This window comes from Myotis myotis, unplaced genomic scaffold (genome assembly GCF_014108235.1).
Source record: "Myotis myotis isolate mMyoMyo1 unplaced genomic scaffold, mMyoMyo1.p scaffold_m19_p_12, whole genome shotgun sequence".
In the NCBI taxonomy this organism is placed as follows: Eukaryota; Metazoa; Chordata; class Mammalia; order Chiroptera; family Vespertilionidae; genus Myotis; species Myotis myotis.
In genome coordinates, this window is record NW_023416316.1 from 51,254,760 (window position 1) to 51,274,272 (window position 19,513).

Here is a 19,513-nt window from a genome sequence, read left to right on the forward strand (position 1 = left end):
TCTGTGCCCAGGCAAGAATATGCATTTGATAATCAGATTTTTGATTCTGATGTTTTCTCACTAGTATCATATGCTTTTCAGATGTAAGCATGCATACCATTTATATTAATATGTACTATAACTCCATATGTGACAGTAATGTAATTATTACCATAAATTTTTTACACTTTCCTCATGGAGAAACTTTCAAATATATTTAAAATATGCATACCTTTGTCCAAGGCACATCCTGCTGTGGTCTCAGGACAGGAACCTAATGTAAGAAATAAATATACATTCCTATTAATATACTGAGTATAGTAAATAGATTGAGAAATATCAATACATGAAACTAAAACAAAAATGTGGTTTAAAGCTCAACCACTGCTCATGTGTATCTGCCCATTAACTTAAAACAGATGTTCTATCTTTTATCTTATTGGCTAAAGTTCATTAAGAAAAAAAGGACAGTCCTAGCTAGTGTGGCTCAATGGTTGAGCATTAACTCAGGAACCAAGAGATGTCAGTTCGATTCCTGGTCAGGGCACATGTCCAAGTTGAGGGCTCCATCCCCAGAAGGGGGCATGCAGGAAGCAGCCAATCGATGATGTTTCTCTCTCATAAATATTTCTATTTCTGTATCCCTCTCCCATCCTCCCTCTATAGAGATCATTTTTTTAATGGAATAAAGGACAGGAGAAAATATTATGATGCACTTCTCAATCTGAATCTCCAAATGAGCTCTATTCCTTTATGTCCGGAAATAAACTTTGTTCCCCCAGAAAGAAATTTAGAAACATATTCAGTTCCGCATGCACAAAGGTCAATTTTAGTCAAAAACTCAGAAATCACTTTTTAAAAATGCTACATGAATTATTATGATGCAAAACGGGAAGATGAAGAAGCGGGTTAAAGAGATTTTATGATAATAAAATCCTTATGATACTTGTTCATCAAAAACATGGCAGTGGTTGCATACAAATGAAAGTTAACACAGTAATAGTATTTCAAATTTTCAGGCAGTGAAACTAGAATGTATGTGCAGATAATAGATTTAAACATGTTCAAATGAACTTCAGTACCTTAAAAATCAATACAAGTATAAAGAATCACTAAATCCCAGTATTTCTGTCATTTCTTTCTGGTTTAGCATTTTATCAGATGCAGTGCCACATTTCCAAATATGTTCACCTGCATAAAAAACTCAGCTCTAAATCTACGAACTCGCAGGGTGAATTTGATAACACAAATTACAAAAACTTCAATAATGGAGAATGAAAGAACCACTCACTTTGTTCATATTTTTTGGCAGCCTCTCTGACTGAAATTTCCAGATGTCAGGAAAAATCAGAAGAAATAAACTTCTTTTCTGATCTCTACCCATAGTTTGGAAGAGAAGTTTTACCATGAATAATAAAGAGTACCCACAAAGTACAAATAAAAATGAATGTTTCTTTGAACCATACTTCAGGTTCGCAAGCTCAAAGAACTTTAGCTGTAGACATCGCCTGAGTGGATAATCAAGTAAACCGGACTCGCACTACGAGTTTGGGATTCTCATTGCTGTACCCACACGCCTGGAGAGTTCCTAGGCCATGGGGACACCAAGCCTCTGAGAGGCCCAGAATCCCCCTCAGCCATTACAGTAGGTTACCTCAGAAATGCACTCCTAAGGCGCAACATAATGTGATTTTCGCCGTAAGTGGGAACCCACCTACATAAGCACCTACATCACTCACATGGAGCACGCACACAGCAGTAATGAAGTGAAACAGTAAAAAAAAAAAAATTAAAAGAAAGATAACAATTCCTGACCTTTACTTGTGATAAATAGATAACACAAAACATAAAGCACATATGTACATATGTCGAAATGACGGAACTTTTTTTTAAATAAATAAATGGGAGATGGTGACATAACCACGGAACGAAGTACCGGCGTAAGCCGAGGGCTGCCTGTACTAAAGCAGGGCAGGCGCACGTGTGGAAGCACACACACTGACTTAAGGAGTCTGCACTACGCTGCACACATTTATAGTGAATGTGGGCCAGATTATGTATTTTATGGCCCAAATTAGAAATTTCATACTTCCTGGATTTAAATGTTAGCCCCTGGATTACTAGCCAACATGGATGCCAGAAAGGGGGGGGTGGGGGGGTAAAAGATCAAGCAAAGGACTTGTATGCATGCATATGAGCATAACCAGTGGACTCAGACAGTAGGGGAGTGAGGGCATGTGCTGGGGGGTGGGAGCGGCCGGGGAGAGGTCAATGGGGGAAAAAGGAGACTTATGTAATACTTTAAACAATAAAGAATTTAAATTTTAAAAACCTCTCTGAGTCTCAGTTTTTCGCTTATAATGAAATTATTGTAAAGATTAAATGCTTTAATATAAATAAATTAATTAGAACCCTTTCTGAAACATAGTAAGCAGCCAATAAATGTAAGCTATTAAAAACTATATTTGAAAAGTAAGAATAGTTCTTCAAAAATAATATTCAGTAATTTGGATATTTAAACAAATCTTTTAATTGATATTTCTACTCCACTATTCATTTCCCAGTGTGAAAACTTTAGTTTATATTTCTTTTTATATTCAAACAATACAGTTAGTTATGTGCAAAGTAATTGAGAAACACATGCATGGGTGTCAAACTTTATTCACAAAAGAATCATAAGAAAAATTAATATAAAAGTAGCAGGAGTTTCATATTTATTTTATTTAGAATGAGGCATTTTCAATGTTATTTAATAGTTATAGTTCTATGTTCTATGTTCTACTTGTGATTTGGCAAGACTAGAACAACAACAATCTCATTTAATGAAGGCAGGCACCACAAGTTTTCCACAGGTTGAGCAGGAATCCAGGTGTCTAATACCCATGGGAGTAGAAGTACGGAATGAAGAGAAAATACAAAGATCTAGATCAGTGATGGCGAACCTTTTGAGCTCGGCATGTCAGCATTTTGAAAAACCCTAACTTAACTCTGGTGCCGTCTCTCATATAGAAATTTTTTGATATTTGCAACCATAGTAAAACAAAGATTTATATTTTTGATATTTATTTTATATATTTAAATGCCATTTAACAAAGAAAAATCAACCAAAAAATGAGTTTGCGTGTCACCTCTGACATGCATGTCATAGGTTCGCCATCACTGATCTAGATAGTCTGTTCTATTGCCAGGCTATGATTTATCACTGAAAGACATTGTATCAACCATATCTGAGTTGGACTTCACAGAGAAACCAATTTCCCACTTCTAAACTCTCCCTTGCATTAGCCAATATGAATAGTCAGGGCTTCAAACATAGGATTAAGTTTGCTTGCTCTGATTTTTTTCTTAGGACCATACACCCTTATAATGAGAAAAGTTGTAGAAAGAAAGGAAGGAGGAGGTATTCTTATTTTTAAAGATTGGTTTAATTGAACTAAGCATAGGCTAGAATTAGGAGGAAAATGACTTGAGGAAAAGATTATTATTATAAAAATAACAAACAACACTAATAACAAAGGAAAAGAAAGAAAGGAAACGATGAAACACCTGTAGCCTCAATAAGGAAAGTTCTAAATTTCAAATCTGAAAAGTGGGTAATATTTTTGGTAAATTGTTTTCTGGTCAGAAGCTATTTTATAGATCTTGGGGTTATTATAGTAAAAAGGATTATGGTGGTGATCTGTCCACATTGTTTCATATTTTTAACTCAAGGATCTACCAGCGGTAATTACCCCTTCACCCTTAAGAATCCTTCCATCACCACACACACTGACAGATAATATTTCAGTTGCTAGTAACCTACTTAGACATTGCCCATCTAATATTTAATGTGGCTACGTATTAAACCCAGGTCGACCAGATACTAGTTACCAAGCTTTTTATACTATACGATCTAAACCCTATAGGTAATTGTAATTCCACTTCTTTTCATTTTTAATATTTTTAAAATTGATTTCAGAGAGAGAGATAGGAAGAGAGAGGGATAGAAAGATAAAAACATTGATGAGAGAGAAACATCATCAATTGGCTACCTCCTGCACTCCCCCTATGGGGACTGGACCCACAACCCTAGCATGGGCTCTGACCAGGAATCAAACCAGTCACCTCTTGGTTCATGAATTAATGCTCAACCACTGAGCACACCAGCTAGGTTCTACTCCTTTTCTTAAGTGTTTTCCAATGTCAGGAAGTATTTTAGTAAAGTATCTTTTTGTAGTTTTACTCTTGTAAAGAGCAGTAACTTCCAAGCCAGACATTATCCTGTTTGAAGTAGTAATATTAAGTGACAGATTATTTGCCTTATCATTATAAAAATGTAATTATTATTTTTAATTTATACCAAAGAAAGTGACAACTGAATTACTTTAAGCAAAACTAACATGCATTTCTATTAAATACATAAAAATATAATAGTGCAGTGATTTGAACTACAATTAATCCTTGAAAACAGTATATTCTCCACCCCAGGTCAAGTCTCCTTCCATCACCACCACCACTTATTCCGCCTTTAACCTCTCCTACCTCCCCATCTCCCTTTCCCTCTGGTAATCACCATATTGTTGTCTATGAAGTATGTTTTTTCTTCTTAATCCTTTACCTTTTTTCACCCAGACCCTTTACAGTTTCCCCTTGGACAGATGTCAGTCTGTTCTCTGTATCTATGAGTTTGTTTCTATTTTGTTTATTTTGTTCATAAAATTCCACATATAAGTAAATCATATGTAATTTATCTTTCTCTGACTGGCTTAGTTCGTTTAGCATAATACTCTCCAGGTCTATCTACAAATTCAATTAATTTTTTTAAATAAATGAAATGTTACCATTTAATATAAAGCATAACTTTGCATTATTTTCGTTTTTCTCCTTTGAGACTATCTCATTATGATCATGTTGCTCAGAATATTTAGCCTGTAAAGTACGAATGTTTCCTTGATATTGATTAAGTGGGATTTACAACCTAAAAAACATGCCATTTTTCAATTTGTTGATTGTCCTCAAGAATCTTTTCTAGAAAGGCCAGAAATCTGGGGCAGGGGGGAATTGATTCCTTAAAACCATTCATTCATTACAGTTGAATTTCTACAGCTAAAACAATGTATTGGCGACAGGAGGAGGGGAAGAACAGCAGTGTGTCGTTTATCTTAGTATTGCTGTGATTCAGTTTAGAGCAAACGTGGAAATGGTCAAATAGCAACGCAATGCCACAGGACCTACATATCCCTGCTGTGTTTTGAGCACAACAAGAGATGTTATTACAAAATAGAATAAAGTCAACAGTCATTTCATTCATCTAATCACTGTTCTATTTAAAATAAACTAAATGAATATCACAATGACATATCCCCCGATGCCCAATACGAATGCTTTAGAGTTGGTCAAGATTTTGTTTTGTTTTTCTCCCACCTTAATAACTATTAGTCACCATGAAGAGACTATACAGTATATCTATACAATCTCCAAATATATCAAAGTCAATAATTTTATATCATGCCTCATCTCTATTTCTTTAAAGATGCCAAGTAAAACTGTTGCTAATTGATGCATGAGTAAGTGCATGTACTTAGAAGCTGCATTAAAATTTTATTATCTATACCTTATTCATGTTGTAAAGTATACAATAGCTTTATGTCTCTAATGGCCAAAATTGGATATATCCACTTCCTGACTGAAATGCAACTAACCGTATCACATATGTCACATTTGTAAGCATAAGCCATAGAGTTCACCATGGAAGCTGTTCTCCGGCTACATCATTTTTCCCTGTCAAAGCTGTCAGGAGATCACAAGGATAGTGGCAGAGTGACTCCATATAACTTATTGAAATGTTAAGTCCTAAAGCAACTTACTTTTCAACCTATCTCAGAGGAAACTGTCACTCCATTTTCATTTCCCTACAGATGTCTGACCCAATTTAAGGAGCTAGTTCAATAGATATACTGTATTAGAATGAAGGATTTTTTTTTTAGTATGCAACTGAACTTAATAGAGTAAATACAGTTATTACTAAATTTAATTTTTGTGTCTATTAAATAACCAGATGTGCTTGTGAACATAAAGAATCAAAACAAATTCAGAATAATCAAGGTATGTAATATATTTTTCTCTCATTAAAAATAGTGATTATGTCATAATAATTACTGAATAAATATAGAGGCATCAGGAATAGTGTACTGCACATAATATTTTAAGGAGAAACCAGAAATTGTAATAGATCGGTGTTATGGGATGAATTCTGTCGTCCTCAAAATTCATATGTTGAAATTCCAGCCCCTAGGTACCTCACAATGTTACTGTACTTGGAGAGAGTCTTCTAATTCATACAGTCACTAAACTTAAACAAGGGCCTTTTTAACTCTGCTAAATGAATTCTAATTTATAAAGAAAATTATATTTGAGTTGGTTTAAACAACCAGAAACAATGTAAGTCTATTGATTTTTCAAGATGTAAAACAGAGAAAAAAATTAAATATTCTTGCAGCTGAAAAGTATAAAAGGTAATTAGGCTACAATTAGATCATTAGGGTGGATCCTAATTCATTGTGAATGGAGGACTCAAAGAGAAGATGGCCAACTACAAGCCACGTAGAGAGGCCCCCAGAAGAAACTAACCCTGCAAACACCTTTATTTTGGCCAGAATCAGGAGGGAAAAAATGTTCCTGTTGTTTAAGCCTCCAGTCTGTGGTACTCTGCTATGCCAGATAAGAACACTAATATAATCAGTAATTTCCAAAGTTTGAGTAGAGCTCTATGCAACCATGTTAAGAGGTAAATTTCATCTTCAGTGTTCTTCTGTTTCATTTAACACTAATCTGCCTCTTTCATGGGCTTCCTGCATACCTAATGCTCTTGGTGTTCCCAGGTTTTGAGGGGTTGTGCATCAATAGACATAGTTCCTTTTCCTGCTTCTACAAATGTACACTCAGAGAAATCCTGTCCTGACCTGAAGACACAGACTATCACAACGACTGTCATTCCCGAGAACAGCTGGCCTATATCCGTATCTGAGGCTGTTTGTCAGAAAGAAAATCATACCTTTTTTAAATAAAGCAAGCCTTGTGTTATTTTGTGTTGACAGGCATGAGCAGGTGTGATGAAATTGCTATCTGCACTCATTACTGGTGGTAGTATAAAGTGGAAAGCATCTTGTCACCATGTATCAAACTCTTAAAAATATTTGCTCCCTTTCACCCAGTTATGGCACTTCTGGGAATCTCTAGAAGGGATATATCAATAGATGCTGTTAAACATTTATGTACTCTGATAATGTATTTCACTATTATTTATACTAGCCTCTTTCCCCGCAAAAGGAAACATGCTAAATATCTATCTATCTATCTATCTATCTAAGCCTAAGCAATCTAACGACTGAATGATTGGTCGAGCAGTTACTATGACGCACACTGACCACCAGGGGGCAGACGCTCAATGCAGGAGCTGCCCCAGGTGATCAGTGCGTTCTCACAACCAACCTCCAGTGGCCCCTCCCCAAGGCCAGTAGGCCCCTCTCTCCCCCGCACTCCTCCTCCAGTCAACCTCCTACCACCCCAATCAACCCTGATTGCCAGCCAGGCTGAGGGACCCCACCCATGCACGAATTCATGCACTGGGCCTCTAGTATCTTAATAATAGATGAGAGAAACTAGGTTTCTCCCACAGGTAAGGAAATATTGTGCTTTTATTTGTAACCATGTTTTCAAAGACAATTTAATTGCATGAGATTATTAAGAGAATTTCGAAATCTTAGGTGAAAAGATAAGGATATAATAGGACTAGTTTGTATAAAATTCAACCCCCATAATCAGGAATTCCATTTGCTCTCCCAAGCTCCTTTCCCTCTCCATCCCCCTAAAATAAATAATCTCTTTTTTTAAGTCAGTAAAACACTCAAAATTCCAAGAAACGGTCATGAGGCCTAAGGTGTTTTTGGCAAAGTCCTTCACCATCTTGGAGAGGCAGGGAGAAAGAAAATTTCCACATTTACAATCTATGAATACAACCTGGTAACTGCTTCATTTTTTTACATTACAAATAATTGACAGTGCTGATATCCAATTACAATTTTCCTTTCTCCTTTGGAGGATCAACAGGTAGTATTCCTTTATTTCTTAAGAGAGGTATCACAAAATATCTTATGACATAGGATGTAAAGACTATTTCATATTTTACTCTATCCCTTGTTATAAAGTATATATATTGTTTTATTGTAATGGAATAGTCTAAAACCTTGTAATATGATTGCCAAATGTCAATTTCTCCTGCTGATGCACAATTCTCACCAGGGCACTTGGAACATTTTACTGTCCAATTCTTTCTATAAACTCTGAACAGACATGTGTAAAACCCTCTTGGTGTATAGTAATACAGAGAGAATCAGGAAAGAAAATTACCTTAATGGTAATCTCTTAGTACTGGTTTTCTTCTATATATTTTCTAATTATTTTTTTCCATGACCATGTATTTCCTTTACAAGTAAGAGCAATGTTTTATTCCAGAGAAGCAATGTGTTAACCTTCTCTTCTACCTATTCTGCAAACAGGAGAAATGCGCTGGAACCACTAAGGTAAGTGCACAACTATTCTGGATATGCATTAAGGCCTCTTTCTAAGCCATAGTGCTCGGAGTGACTTGTGTTGGCAGCACTATGGACATCAGGAGTCAGAAGTTGCAAGCTACAGTGCACACCCCTTCCCCCCCGCCTCCGCCCCCGCCGCCCCGGTTAGCAACTGTGATTCATCATGTGCTACTTGGCTCTCCAAGATCACTGAAACGCTGGAAGACTGATTTCCATTCACCTCCAAATTCAAAGTTTTCTAAATTTAGTTATTGGGGCCGGGAGAATATCAATACATTTATGCATTTCAGGAAACTGGCATGCTTTTAATTATCATTTCACTACTCAAACAATAATGTACTGAAGGCTCAAATTCTTTATGGCACAGTGGATACAATGATGACCTGAGGTCAGCTAATAGGATTCGGGCACTAGTTCTCTCATTTATTAACCTGTGTTCTTGGGCAAATCACTTAGCGTCACTGGAGATGATGATTATCTGAATAATCTCACTGTGAATATTTCTCAGTTCAAAGGTATTGTAAAGTGGTCTCTCTATATATGGCTATTATTTCTATTTATCAGGCACTGATCCTTGTTTTGAAGGAGCCAATTATCAACCTAGGTGCAAAATTGTACTTTTTTTTATCCTCACCCAAAGATATATGTTTACTGGTTTTAGAGAAAGGGGAAGAGAGGGAGGGAGGGAGGGAGGGAGGGAGGGAGGGAGAGAGAGAGAGAGAGAGAGAGAGAGAGAGAGAGAGAGAGAGAGAGAGAGAGAAAGAGAAAGAGAAAGAGAGAGAGAAACATCAGTGTGAGAGAGGAACATTGATTGGTTGCCAGATTATACTTATGTGATTTAAGAACCCTAATAGGAGCCTTGAGGAGTTTATTAAAAACATCTATGTAAACACTGAGCACTACAGTGTGTCATACTCTTAACATGTTTATTTTATTCAAGTTTTGTGAATATATTGTGAATCTGGCAAATCTCAAGGGTTAATTGTAATCCTCTTTCCCTGTCATATTTATGAAAGCACTTCATAAGTGTCTGACCTTCAAAAATTCAGAACCTAGAGCAACAGCAAACAAAGTAACAGTGGAATTAATGAGGAGTGCTGCCATTCCACTGGGTTTGCACGTCATTATTCAGAATGTAGCAATAGCACTTTGCAAGGAGGCAGGATGGAGGAAGCAGGCCCCTCATTATTCCTGAGAGCTGGATTTGAGCCCCAGTTTCGCGATTTGAATGCTCCATTATCATCAGTCAATAACTGGCACTTATGGATCTGTCATCCTACTGGATCATCAGCTAATTACATTAATGATCAGATCTCATTTTCCTTTGTCTTTTTAATTTTAACCACCGAGAGTTTTGTCCGTGAAGGTCACTTGTTTAATGGTACTGCTAACACAGACACATCATCATTAATACTTTAGGTAAAATATTTCTCTGAAGTTGAAGGGCTGGTTCCTTGTGAGTTTTAATCCATGTGTTGTTGGGGTTTTTTGTTTTTTTTTTTTTGAGAAAAAAAGATCAGGGTCCTAAATTCCAGTTGTGTAGGAAATTCTCTGTCATTGAGCAAGTCATTTAACCCGTTTTGACCTCATTTTCTTTATTGTAGAATGAAATAATTATCATTCCAATTAAGGATTCACTCATCTTTAATATCTATTGTTCTATACCTAAATATATCTTTGAGAAGAAGAGTGGTAGATGGGAGGTTCATATAGCATCAAGACACTAGAATTTTCTAATTGATCTCCCGGTCTTCAATCCTAACCCCATCTAATCAATCTTCCATTTCCACTATAAGGAGATTATCCAAACAGTGGATTCTGTTTCTGCAATTCTCTTACATCCTAAAGGAGCTTCCCATCACCTTGGAAAATATGTAAGCTTGCTTTGGCATTTATAAAACAGGTAGTTCCTGCCTTGCTTAGCAATCTCATCTCACACCATTCACCCATATCACCCATCTGCTCCAGAACAAATGCCTAGCTCTTCCCTGAATATGGTGTGTTCTCTTTTATTTCTGTGTTTTTCATATTCTATTTCATGTTCCTCATATTTCCCACATTCGGTTCCTTGTTTCTTGAATTCTCTTTTCCTGTTTCTCCTCCTGGTTAAGTTCCAACTCAGGCAAAGTCCCTTCGAACTCAGCTCCTACAATTCCCCTTTCAGCTTCTTCCTGGGCTTAGTGATATGCCCCTAGCATGTGCATCTCTTATTATGTCTTACATTCCTGTATCACAACCTTGCACTTCCGTTGTTGCTTTTAAGGTGTATCTCTTCCCAGACACTTGCTTGTTCTTAAACAGAGGGACTTTCTTCTCGTCGTTTCTTATCTAACATCTAGCACAACGCCCAGCACATAACAGGCACTCAGACAACATTTGTTGAATCAGTGAAAATGTACGCATATCTTTCATAGAATAACTCATTACTGGTGGCTATTCTTGCAGGTGCAGTAAGATATATCCAAAACATAATACCCTCCCTCTTTACCAGAAAACTGAACATGCAGCTTAGTAACCCAATCAGCCATGGCATGTTAGAACAGAGACGGTGACTTTCACTACACTCTTCCTTATCCCTAAAATTACTTTTTTCAAAACCCTGCAAAGCACCATTTATATCCTCTTCTCAACCACTGCTCACTTCCACTTCATAGCACACCAGACAGCGGGCTTATTTGTTAACTAGATAATAGCCAGCTAATTTTATTCACACGTTTTCCAAATAGTCAGTACCTACGTTCTCCTATCCTCTGTGTTGAAAGGCATAAACTCAGGGAGTCAAGTTTCTATCCATCCTCTAAAATTACATTTTAAATTGAGCATCCCTGTGATGATAGCCTGGGCACCACTGAAGAGTAGTTGTATAAATACATACTTTGCCAAATACAAGTTCACGTTTGAAATAGATGCTATCCTTGTTAACCTGTATTATAATACAAGCACTGGAACAGAAAGTGGGAAAACCAGATGCACTCCTATCTTCAGGTTTCAGATCTTCTATTAAAATGGATATATATATATATATATATATATATATATGTGTGTGTATATATATATATATGTGTGTGTGTGTATATATATATGTGTGTGTGTGTATATATATATATACACACACACACATACACACCGCACATATGTATGTATATTTAGAATTCTTATTTTTGAGGAGAAAAAAAACCCCACAAATGTCTGGTACCACTTTTCTTTAATATATCCTCAACACATATACAAATCTGCACATACATATGTGTGTGCACACACACAGCTAAAGTTATAGTTTTCAGAGAATAATTATATATCCTAAAGTCTATAATTTTAGAAATACCAATATTTTATGTTAATTTTAAAAAATGATCTTACTGTTCCTTATAAAATGTACTGTTACAAGTAAAATGTATACATTAAATTGTCTAAAAAAGAGAATTAGAGTACAACTGGAGGGAAAATAAGCAGATGTTCAACACAATTAGCCAAACAGGTTTTGTGGATGAGCTACTGTCTAAAATACCATCTGAATATTAGAAGGAAGATGTTAGAAAAGCCCAAACAAAAAGGATATCCCAAGAGCAGGAATAAGGGCTAGCTGTGATTCTTCAGTAAAGGACAATGTGAGGTTGGAGGAAGAAAAGTAGATTAATTAGATCAAATTGACCAATATTAGTTGCCTAAATGAAGCATTATGTAAGGTCCTATGGAGTGCAGCTATATGGGAACATAACATATCAGTTAACATAACAAGCTTAAAGTACCAACCATTGGTACAAAGCCAAGAATATGCTCAACAGATGATAGAACTAGGTTAAAACTTTTGAAGTTTCTTTTTAATGAACATTTAGCGTTTCTCAAAAGGACTATTCCTCTGTCCAATAGGTTTTTGCATACTTCCTTTGCCTAAGGTACTACTTCCTTCTGTTGTCTATTGACTAACTTCTGATCTTTGTCTCAACTTAGATATATTTCTTCAGAAATAACTTAAGATCTCAACTTAGATATATTACTTCAGAAATAACGTGCGTGTGTGTGTTCACATGCGAATGCACATGATTGTTTCTCAGTTATAAGATGTACTGTTATTTATATATATAGTAGAGGCCCGGTGCACGAATACATGCACACGTGGGGTCCGGCCGACCCCCCTCCCCCCATCAGGGCTGATCAGGCCAGGCCAGCCAGGGGGAGGGGGCATGGGAGGTGGGCCAGCTGGCCCTGACCCCTGGTCAAATTCCTGGTAGAACTCCTAGTCAAGGGGACAATTTGCATATTAGCCTTTTATTATATAGAATGTGTGTGTGTGTGTGTGTGTATGTGTATATATATGTATATATGTATATATATATATATATATGCCATTATGACATATTTTGAAGACATCATTAACATTACAATTTAAAAAGCAGATGAGATTCATATTTCAAAAAATGTCTAAGCCTTATGGGCCCACTGACTGAAGAAACACATTTGAATCTTGAAAAGATTATTGAAACACAGAGACCTTTCAAAAATGAGGTAAGTTACAAATTTATTAATTGAGAGAAGTGGAAAAAAACATCTTTTTTTGCAACTCTCCTTTAACACATGGCATGATCTAGGTTGAGAGAAGTTAAGGAACTTGCTCAGGCTTACACAGATAAAGAGGCAGAATGAAAACTGGCCCCCTAAGTGCTGAACTCCCCATTCAGTACATGCTGTGTTTGGGGAAGAACTCTGCAATGAACATACATATCACTGAGTTATTCATGGGGAAGATAAAAATAAGGACAAAATGGTTGACTCAGGAGTTTCACCTCCTTAATTGTACTATTCTATCATGTCTGCAGTGTGATTAAAAACTTCACTATTTAACAAGTAATTCTCAATATGAATTGTGAAATTGAATATTGAATACTAAATATGTTGAATACTCAGGAAACCCTTAAAATGAAAGGAATTTTATTTTGTAGTTGGTATATCTGCTTCTTTGGAACATTCCTTGTTTAATGCTATTCTTCTATTAAGTAAATTATAAATATCTTGTGTTGTATTTGGTCTGAAATATCTTAGTAGAAAACCCCAAAATATAGCCATGGAATTTAAGTACATGAAGATAAGTAATCAAATTGTTATGGAACTTATGGCACCTTTATATTTAACCTTTTTATTTAAATTCTTACCAGTTTATCTGGAATGATTTTCATTCTTTTAAAATAAAAGAATGGAATATTAAAAGCTTTCATGCAATGATAACTCTTAATGATTATATATAAAAGTGCAGTTGTTCTAGAATTTATATATATATATATGTGTGTGTGTGTGTGTATACATATATATATTCTTTTTATGTTAAATTTATCAGGGTGACATTGGTTAATAATACTAATTATATAGGTTTCAAGTGTGCAATTCTATAATCATCTATATATTACATTGTGTGTTTACCTTTCTCAAATAATACTTTCTTGTGCATTTTAGAAGACATGCATTTTATATATCGGTTTAAGGTGTTTTTCTAAGTAAGCATATTTTACAGTGCAATGAGAAAATACATTTTCAATTTCTCTCTTGCATGAAATATCTGAGCTAATAATTTGACCTAGAAGGAGTAGACTCTCTCTTTTCATTAGACTTCGCCTTTCAACAGGGGCTTTGTTAGCCTACTGAGTCATGACGAGTAATCCTTTATGTGCGAGGGTAAGCTGTGCTGTCTGATGAACTAACAAATTAAAATGTAATGTGAAACAATGACACTGGGAATATAAAGGAATAGCCACTTTTGTGGGAAGAAATACATAATGAAGGCAATATGTACATTTCAATTATAATCTTATCAACTGATAATATGGTTTGAGGAATCTAAGGGAACCATAATAAAGAGCACAAGAAAGCTACCTCATACCCCTACCTTCTGCCCCTCACCCTCCACCCTCCACCCTCCCAAAGCCTTGTTTTACTATATCTTGCCAACAATTAGGAAGCAATCAAGTGATTTTTCACCAACTTCATCTCAAGCTCAGGTAATTATTTGTGTTTGTTTTGTGTGTTTTTTTTTTCTTAAACTTGGTTTGCTCAAGGGTAAAAGGAACCACAGTACTTATCAGCTTAATGCATACACAAGTGTTACTGAAGGCAACTGAGCAAGGCTGAAGCCAGAGGTTAGCTGCAAATCCATTAGCAATTTTAAATAGTGGGGGAAAACATTCTTGGTGAGTCTGTGATAATTCTGAAGAAAGGCAGAAGTCACAAAATAAGACAATGTAATTTGCATTAAGACGTCATCAGACAAATTCACAGAGAGCTTAAAAGAGTGCAAAAGGTTTCCTGTAAGATGAGCGAAGCTATATTTGCTGTTCATATGTTTAAAAATAACATTTCTTATTCTTCGACACATAATTATTTAGCTTAAGGATCATATTCTAGGTAGAGCTGTACAAAGCAGAAGCTAGCATATCTAGAAAATATTCTTGCCAACTCTGAAGCAGTCATATATCAGAGAAATATTTGGAATTTACAGAATATGCTGTGGAAAATTTTATTTTATTTTATTTTTAAAATATATTTTATTGATTTTTTACAGAGAGGAAGGGAGAGGGATAGAGAGTTAGAAACATCGATGAGAGAGAAACATGTATCAGCTGCCTCCTGCACACTCCCTACTGGGGATGTGCCTGCAACCAAGGAACATGCCCTTGACCAGACTTGAACCTGGGACCCTTGAGTCTGCAGGCCGACGCTCTATCCACTGAGCCAAACTGGCTAGGGCTACTGTGGAAAATTTTACAGTGTATATTGGGGGGAAATTTAGTGACATCATTTTCATTTAAGCTTGCAAGCTTTTTGTGAATTAGTTGGTCTTGGTAAACTTTCCACCATAGAATCTACAATTTATATTTAAGGAAAGATCCATTTTAAAATTCTAATCTCTCCTAGATGGCTTGGCTTAGTGGATGAGCATGAACCTATGAACCAGGAGGTCATGGTTAGATTCCAGCTCAGGGCACATGCCTGGGTTGCTGGCTCAATCCCCAGTAGGAGGTATGCAGGAAGCAGCCATCACTGATTCTTTGTCATTATTGATGTTTCTTTTTCTCCCTCTCCCTTCCTCTATGATATTATCTCTCTCTCTCTCTCTCTCTCTCTCTCTCTCTCTCTCTCTCTCTCTCTCTCTATATATATATATATATATATATATATATATATATATATGATCTCATATTCTAGAAATACAAGTCACTGTACTGTTTGCTTTCTTCCTATTTCACAAATTTCCTTCCAAAACTATGGTAAACTTTAATAAGAGACCTCTCAAGTTAGACACTTTATCATCATGACATGTCTTATTTTGAGTTGTTAATTAGCAGATCAATGACATGGAAGCCATACTGACACATTCAAAGCAGTTACAAAGATTGGTTCTTTAATGGAGCTGTGTTAGCTTAAAAGCTGAAAAAAAGTCAATGTCATTATGTATTGCCCACATATATTACTAGCATAAATGCAACCTGGGACCCTAGTTGGGATTCTAGAACAGAAAAAAAAAACATGTTTGTGAAAAATCTGGTAACATTTCAATAAGAACCATGGATTACTTAATATTATTGTACCAATGCTAATTGTATACTTGTACAAAGAAATTTTTTAAAAATATATTTTTATTGATTTCAGAGAGGAAGGGAGAGGGAGAGAGAGATAGAAATATCAATGATGAGAGAGAATCATTGATCAGCTGCCTCTTGCAAGCCCCACACTGGGGATTGAGCCTGCAACCCAGGCTTGTGTACTGACCAGGAATCAAACCATGACCTCCTGGTTCATAGGCTGATGATGCTCAACCACTGAGCCATGCAGGCTGGGCTAATTGTACATAGAAATTTTATTATAAATATGTCATGTGTTAACAAGTAATGTTGGATGATGGGTATATATAAACTCTTTGTATCACTTCTGCAACATAGCTGTAGATCTAAAAATATTTCAAAAGCTTTTAAAACTATTATAAAGGAGCTTTCGATAGGTAATGATGTAGATAGGTAATGATGTCAAAACTGCCTTTGCAGCTAACAAATTATTCCAATGCTACCATTTTGCTAAATTTTATAATTATTCACTGTCCAAGTTTTTTCCTCCAAATTGATGAGAATATATTATCCCCTCAGATTTCATAATCAATAATATGAACCAATCTAATTGTTTAAGCCTGTGTTTCTATTATCATTCCTTTTCCCTATCCCAAAACTTTATCTTGCCTATTTTATTATTTCATCAAATTCAAGACAAGTATTTTCTGATTGCCACAACACACCATGTACTGAAAAAGATATGCAATGATTACAATGTACCTACCTGCATACATTATCAAGATCTAGAAAAATAGTTTATGTAATTAAATCTTAAATACCTACTCTAAACCATTATCATATCAATAAAAATGATTTTGAAGGTGATTGATACAATTATATGCATTTGATGGCTACTTATTTTAGATTTATTGATCCTTAGAGAGAGGAAGGGGGATGGGGAGAGAGAGGAAGAGAGGGGGTGGAGAGAGAGAGAGAGAACACTTATTTGTTGTTCCTTATTTATGTATTCATTGGTTGCTTCTTATATGTGCTGACCAGGGATGAAACCAGCAACCTTGGCTTATCAGGAGACACTGTAAGCAACTGAGTGACACAGCAAGGACTTGATGGTTATATTCCTAAAGAAAGAGCATCACTAAGAACATATCAAGAACCTGAAAAGTTTTGCCATCATTAGGTTTGTAAATAATGATATGAGGTAATATAAACAGAAGGAATTAAATAAATTACCATGTAACTAAAATTTTGTAACATGAATTTTAAATATCTGAAAGAGAATGTGAGAAGTACTATGGAATGTCTGAGACACAGAAATACAGTGAATAATCCCTTGCTGGGATTAACAATAGGAATATTTTAAAAAATGTTTAAAGGCATTTGAGCAGCAGTACTATATCAGTATTTTAACATTGATTTTATTAACTTTGTGCTTTTGATCACAAATTTATTTTCTGTATTCCAAAAAACATCAATTATTTAATAGAGTATTTTATTTCAAACAAAGCACAAACATTGCTGTATAATGATGATAATGCCAGTAGTAAAAGACTGAGTGGTAGGGAATCCCAGAACACCAAGCTTAAAATGTCCATTGCTTAGCTGCCAGTTAAAAGCCCAGATTTGCTTATGGATTTGGAGTTGGGCCTTTGATATATAATGACTAACAGTCTAGGCTGCTGTCTAGTGGAACCAGGCACGGTGTGACTTTCCTGTATTGTTGGTAAATGCCTAGAGATGATGGCATAAGCATTTACAAATAAATATAAGGATTTAGAAATTATTTCAACTAAACAAAAAGGGGTGAAGTACTTTATTGTCCAAAATTTAATTAATGGATAGAGTTTTCTCTGTCAGTTTTATTTTTGTCACAGTTTATCTAACATTCTCTCTCCTAAATATATAAATTCTGTAAGGAAATGAGGGGGTTGAGTAAGATTCAGAGTAACAAAGGAAAAGATTAGGAGAGGGAGACTGAAGAAAAAATATCAGGTGCGAGGGATTTCGGATACCTAATAAGGTATATAAGAGGAAAAGGATGAAATAACTGTATCACAAAAGGTCAACGCAAAGACCTGGGAAAGATCAAAGCTTCAAAGGATAGGCAAAAAGGTACAAAAACTCAAATCTGAAAAATGTAGGTCATTTTCTCTCATAATTAGCAGAAATTTATAACATAAAGTACAAATGAAGTTATAATTCTTCTTAAGAATGTTTTTTATTCTATTCTTCTACTCAACATACAGGAGAACAGTACCTGGCAAAACTTTCCATTTTGAAAAGTCATGCCATAAAAAGAATAAGGTATCAAAAATAGTTTTTTCATGAAGGTGCACTAACATTTTCTTTAAAATCCATAGATACAAAATATAATACGAATCTTATATAACAGACAAAAAAAACCCACCTTAATTATGTGGGAGAAAGAATTATAATAAAAAGACTAAATCAGTACCAGATGGACCAGATGGGCTCCATATAGTTTATAATATTTTTAAACATTTATAACATTTTAAAAAATGTGGCCACACTGGGTCTCATTTTAAAGGAGTATCATTTTGTCCACCTGAGGTCAATGTACAATGAGGAGTAAGGTGATTAAAAAACCATTTAACTCTTTCATATTCTTCATCTGAACTGAAAAAAATTACATGTAAGTGGGAACAACCACAGGAACCCTCTGTTGTAGTCATGGCTTAGCTGGAAAGTCTTCGATATCTCTCTAATGCTCTCAGAAATGTATTCAAATTCCTTCGCTGAGTTTATTACTATATTCCATTACCTAGGAGAATATCTATCACGCAATAGGTACTTAATATGTTCTTGCAGGCTAGCTAGCTGCTATAAGTCCTTGCCTTGGCATGCATGTAGCGTTTAATATAGGCTACTTTGTATTGTTATTTAAATTTTTATGGCATTCTATATTCTTTCTAAAAAGAAATTATGTATTAGAACATTTCAGGAACCAGCCCCTATCCCTGGTGAAGAAAGCTCTGACACAAAACCAAGATAAGACTCAACGTAGAGTGACTAAGTCTATAGATAAGTTTCCATTTTTTTATAGCCACCCAGTGATATTTTCAGTGCACTGGATGCCACACAAGGTGACATTCATAGGATGGGAAGAGACCCAAATTATAAATTGTTTGCTTCAAAATATTTCACCCTGTATTGTTTTCTCTGTTCCCAAGGCCAAGATGCTCTATTGGGTGGGGGTGAGGGGACCAACATCTTACCTGTGGGATTATAATCTTTTCATTCAAATCCAGATTTACCAAGACAAGTGGGAATAAAATTTAAGGTGCATAAACCATGTAGACTACTGGAACCTCTCTTACAGTATAAAGTCCCTGGAGGACCTTCAAGTCTATCCTTGCCTTCAAACATGGAGTTTAAGCACCTGAATTGATA

General features: G+C 35.5%; 1 protein-coding gene across 1 annotated transcript in view; it reads right to left on the reverse strand.

The window, feature by feature from the left end:
* PTPRD (protein tyrosine phosphatase receptor type D) overlaps positions 1 to 236 on the reverse strand; it is a 1,393,726-nt gene extending 1,393,490 nt beyond the window's left edge. Inside the window, exon 1 of the mRNA XM_036331134.1 lies at positions 212 to 236. The gene's annotated coding sequence lies outside the window, so the exon portion shown is untranslated. The remainder of the gene's footprint in view (positions 1 to 211) is intronic.
* Between the last annotated feature and the right edge of the window lie 19,277 nt (positions 237 to 19,513).